The following is a 6,043-nucleotide window of genomic DNA, read 5'->3' as shown; positions in this document are numbered from 1 at the left end:
CCGGCACACGCATGCCCAGTGTTGGTGAATGGTCACGTGATCCGCGTTTTCAGGCGTTTTAATGTGGACGGAGATCAATTCTAATACGCAGATAAAACGCTGGTGTGGACGGAGATCGTATTCGTTTTAATTCTCCGTTTTTAAACGAAAACGCAGTAGTGTGGACGGGGCCTTAGTATATGTTCTGCGTTTGGGGAAGAACATGATGTAAAGTACAATGACTCCAAAAGTGTTATCATGATCTGCAGAACCGCAGAAGACAGACATTTAACTTTTCCTGTTTTTAGGCTCCCAGGTAATGTTCTTAATATCTGCAGTAAAGTGAAATATCTTGGTCATCTGATTACAGATCAGCTTACAGATGACAATGACATTAATCGTCAGTGCCGTATGCTGTATGTGCGGGTAAATGTTCTGGTACGCAAATTTGGTTGCTGCACTGCTGGAGTCAAGTTGACCCTATTTAAAGCATACTGTTCGCCTTTGTACACTGCACATCTGTGGCTGAACTATAAAAAAGCTAGTCTTCAGAAATTGCAAGTAGCATTCATCTGAGGATGTTTCTAAAAAAGCCCAGATCAACTTGTGCGAGTGAGTTGTTTGTGAGCACCAGAGTCATAGGCGTCATTTACGGGGGGGACGGGTGGGACATGTCCCCACCACTTTTTGCCAGGGTCGATATTGTCCCCACCACTTTTGAAACATCTCGCGTCACGGATGTACCAATACAAATAAAAAATCTCTAGTTAACTAGCAGCATTCGTTTAATTCATTTGTTAAATAAGAGGCGATCTAGCGCTGAAATGTGTTGTCTTCACTCGGACGCGCGCTTCAATCCGTTGCAGAGATTCTATTCGTTCCAGAGAAATCACAATTCAAAATGCACACAAACGTGTCCCTGCTTCTGAGGGTTCTAATCCGCACTCGTATAGTTTTTTTTCCCCCTCATCAAAACCGATAATGTTTATCAGTGATAAAGTATATCAAGATTCTTGATATACAATTATCGGTTTTGATGTGGGGAAAAAAACTATACGAGTGCGGATTAGAACCCTCAACCTCCGACACGCTTGGCAAAAATTCTGCCACTGGACCATTACAGTACATACGCATCGCAGGCGGATCTATATATATATATTCACGTAAAAATTCACGATACTAACAACATTATATTAGATCTTAATATAATATTAAATTTAAACCCAAAGTACCATCACATTTTTGGTCGGACATCATCACATCTTTGTATACATTTTTATTTATTTAAATCAGTAAGCTACAGGACATCGGCGTCTTTCAAACCATGACCTGCGCGAAAGAGAAAAAAGAATGAACGCGTCATTGTACCCAGCACTTTTGAAAATGCCCTTCCGAATGCGTCTCTGTCCCCCCCACATTTCAAACCAAACTGACGCCCATGACCAGAGTGGACACACTGCAGTCTGTCCTGCGAAAAGCGATGTTCAGGTTCATTTGTCGACTGAATGATTCTGTAAATCAAGTTGTTGTGGTGCTGGTGAATGTTAGGTACAGTGCCACACGCTGCATGTCTCAGTTTTGGGAACACTGGTATAAGTGTCTTTTAAAAACGAGTCATTTGTAACTTTGTGTTGTGTATTTGTATTTGTATTATTGTATTTTATTTTATTTGTACGGATGGACCATGAGTCTGAATAAAAGGATACTACTACTACTAGTATATTGGATCTGTGCAGCTCTTAAAGTGACAGCAGCCTATTATTCCTGCTGCCGTCGCTATAATAACGTTAATCAAACAGCAAAAGACGAAGAGAAAACTCACTCGCTGTTCTTGACTGAGTAACTTTTTGTAACTATATTTGTAATGTATATTTTAGTTATAAAGTACAGTTACTTTACATTTGATTAGTTGGCGAAGGGCAAAGCGTCCACAGGCTCAATGATATCTGCATCCCACAGCCACTGCAGCTGACACACCATCACAAAGGGCCAGGGGAATACGGTGTAGTGGTTGAATTACAGGGGTAACAGCGGGATTGAGGAGAGGATGGTGGGTAAACTTGGTGAGGCAGCCCAACCCTTCGAACAGTACTGGCCACTGTTGCTGCCACGTTGTAGTGGCCAGTACTGTTCGAAGGGTTGGGCTGCCTCACCAAGTTTACCCACCAACCTCTCCTCAATCCCGCTGTTACCCCTGTAATTCACCCACTACACCGAATACCGCCCCCCCATGTCCACCAAAGCGAGCCCCAAAGCAGTGAACAGATTCAACCCCATCACATTTGCTCCCCCCTACGGGCCACATGGAATACAAAGGAGGGCAGTGTTCTTTTCCCATAACAAACAGTCAATTTAAGCGACCCTATCTCTATTTTGGAGTTGCTATACCCACAAATGTCAGTAGAGGGTGCAGCCAGGGGGAGCGAGTTAAAAAAAAACTCTCTGTATGTGTTGCCATTCAGAAGAGAGACACTGGCCCCTGTGTACAGCAGCGATGGAATGCACAGTACATTATTTGAATGTCGCCAATCCACCATAGATGGCAATGCATATGTATTTTATCACACATCCAGGGTGGAAGAACACTTTATTGCCTAGAATGCATGATCTGTGTTTACAATTAGATTTAGAATTAACAATAGCTGAAATGGTTGTGTTTTAAAAGTTTTTACAGTCTACAAAACATTCTTGAGTGATAGCCGAAATTGATTGATGACCTTTTGAAAAGATAGAGCTTTTCTAGTCAATTCAGCTTGGCATTATACAATAAGAGAATATGAACCACCATCCACATCCACTGAATTGAAAAGAACAGCTTAGACATTCTGCTTAGCATCTCAATTGGTGTTTCACAGAAAAAAGAAAATAGTACAGGGTCAGAACAAAATGAGAGTAAGCAAATTAAGACATAATTTTAAGTTTGGCGTGAACCATCCCTAAAAAGGGGATAGAAACTGCTCAGCACCAGTGTTTGGAGACTGCAGCAAAAGCTTTGAGTAAGTTTTTCTGGATGTGCCATTAGGCTCTGTCCACTCTACACTCAGCAGTGAGAGAGACTGATTCAGACAGAAGTGCTTCCGCCCCAGGTTCATATTTCCTCACTTCTTGCTGCACTTCAATAATTAATATTCATAATCGCATATCATGTCAGCAGAACACCCTCAGCTTCCTCTGCGGAATGACTGATCCCATCACCAACATTATTTTCCATTGTCACATCAGCATATATTAATAGCTTTATTCTACATTGCATGCAGCTGAAGTTGGCAAGCGTTGGCCAGCCTCCTGTCACACGATGCCAGTGGGTGGTCACTTAATACAATTAAGTGCAGTGACACAAATTTTAGAGTTAAAAAAGACTAAGAAGCAAACTTTTTGCTTTTCTTTTTCTTTCTTTAACTTTTCTTTTTTGCTGATCAGATTGCAGTGGGGTGTGGAGGACTTGAAGTCAAATTCACCACTGGATTTGGTCCAATAACTAAAATTGTAGCTGATGTTTCATTACAGTATACATTCTTTGGTAACACTTTACAATACGGGTGCACTAATATGTATTAGTTCATGTTTAACTAATGCACAGATAAATGAGTTAATGTATAACTCATGAAGAACTAAACCATTAATTAATTATTACTGCATCAGCAACTAATAAAGAGTCTATATGATTAATAGATTAAGTAATACATGAATTGCTATTAATTCAATGTGTCATTGTGTATTAATTCCTTAATAACATATTTTATTAACTAATAGTGTAAATTAATGTGTTAATTACCACAATTAGTCAAAGCTATGCACTTCAACTACCAGTTGTCTGCTTTAATTAATCATTAGCTAATGATTTGCAAAGGTATCATTATGTTATGACTTTACTTGTTGAGGCACATCATTATTAACTAGTCATTTAGTAATTGTAGTAATTTACACATGAATTTGCACTAACAATGAAGTAATTAATCATATATTAATGCATATTAGTGTACCTGTATTATCTGGAAGTTGAAATACAAGGCTTTGGCTCATTCTGGTAATTACCATATTAATTAACACTATTAGTTAAAAAAATGAGTTATTAGGGAATTAATCCACAATTACATATTTAATTAATAACAATGCATGTATGAACTAATACATTAACCATACAGACTCTTAATTAGTTCCTAATGTGGTAATCATTAATGAATAGCTTAGATAATCATTAGTTACAATTCAGTATTATCTGTGCATTAGTTAAGCATGAATTAATGCTTATTAGTGCACCCGTATTGTAAAGTGTTACCCATTCTTTTTGATACCCACTATCAACAAGGAGAAACACTCCAGTATTAATAACATTAAACTGTAATGTTTGTATTGATGCATATTTTATTAAAACTATATTACATCAAAGTCTCATTAACATTGCTTTTTTTTTTTTTACATTGATTCAAATATAATAAATTAAATAATACATTATCAAGCATATTTTTTATCTTATATTTGTTGTGGTATTTGGCCTAAACCAGAGTGGCCTATACAGGGATGCACATAACTGGTGTGCAGGTGCGCATGACTGGTAAAAATAAACGATGCACAGCAGAAAATGTGGAGGGAAGTGCTTTTGAGTACCAACATTTCGGGCAGTTTTGGGGACAGCAACATGTTTACTTACTTAATGAGGATTTTTCTCTATCTCTGGTAAGATAGCAATCATGATGATAAGTGTGTCCATTAATTATTAGTTGTTAATAGGGGTGCAACGGATCGCAGTTGATCCATGATCTGTACAGACCAGGCCCCCATGTGATTCGCGGATTAACTGCTAAGTTTAACCATCATAGAGTGAAAGTTTTTCATTTGGACGTGTTTTGTCTTTCCAATTTACACATTCAAACGATTTTAAACGTGGAAGAAAAGGCGAAAATCGGGACTCCCGCTCTGTTATCTGTGCCCACAGCCGCACACACCCGCACACACACGCGCAGGCAGAGAGAGAGGCGCATTTCAGACAACACTCGAACACCAAATTGATTCCTCTTTCGCGACACATACACACTTATGTCAAAATACCCATCTAATACCTAATTCTATCAGTTATGTCATAAGTGAACAGTTAAGAAAGAAACCGGATGTGTGTCAGTCTTAAAGTGACATCCACCTAATATTTCTGCTGTTGTCTGTGTCATTAATGTTAATAAAATAAAATAAAAATGCAGCTTTAACAAAGATTAACCTATATTTAATTTCTACTGTGTAGAAAACACTATTCTACAAATACTGTTATAGTGAGGAGAGCAGTCAGAAGGAAAGTGATGACGACAACTTGTAGGATAAGTGTGCCGCGTAAAATATGAGTACCAAGCAGCATCTTCAGGTTCTCCCATGAGAACCAATTAAAAAGGTTAGGTGCACCCCTGTATATGTGTGTATATATACAGTATATAGTGTATATATATATATATATATATATATATATATATTCTCCTCACCTCAGGGGAGCACCCGGCTAGTTGCAGTTTACCTGCTCCTTACTGACAACACACAGGACGAAACTGCATCAACCTGGAAATTGTAAAATCTAAAATCTCGCAAAGGTAAATACGAGTAAATACGTCAAAATCAAGTAAATACGTACTGCAGTAAGCACATACTGGACACAGCAACGATAAAGCTGGGTCTGGCTTGTCTTGAGCCAGCGCTTGCAAGTTCACCACTTGATCCCTAAAAGGGATAGTGGGGACTTTGGGCATATAGGTTTCAGGATAACGTGAGAGGACAGACCGAACTCAAGGCACGTTTCGCTGACAGAGAACACCTGTAGGTATCCCACCCTCTTGATGGAAGTGAGCGAGGTCAGAAAAACTGTCTTCAATGAGAGAGCCCTACGGTTGACTGACTCCAGTGGCTCAAAGGGAGCTCTCAACAGAGACAACAGAGAGATCCCACAAGGGAATAAGGGTATTCAACCTCCTGGCACCTCTAAGGAACCTGATGATCAGGTTGGGCTTCTCTAAAGACCTACCATCCAATGTGTTGTGATGTGCCGATATGCCACATACACTTTCAGGGGTAAAGGAATACAACA

This window comes from Rhinichthys klamathensis, unplaced genomic scaffold (assembly GCF_029890125.1).
Source record: "Rhinichthys klamathensis goyatoka isolate OS25496 unplaced genomic scaffold, OSU_Roscu_1.1 h1tg000191l_1, whole genome shotgun sequence".
NCBI classification, from domain to species: Eukaryota; Metazoa; Chordata; class Actinopteri; order Cypriniformes; family Leuciscidae; genus Rhinichthys; species Rhinichthys klamathensis.
Note: the sequence above shows the minus strand (reverse complement) of the source record.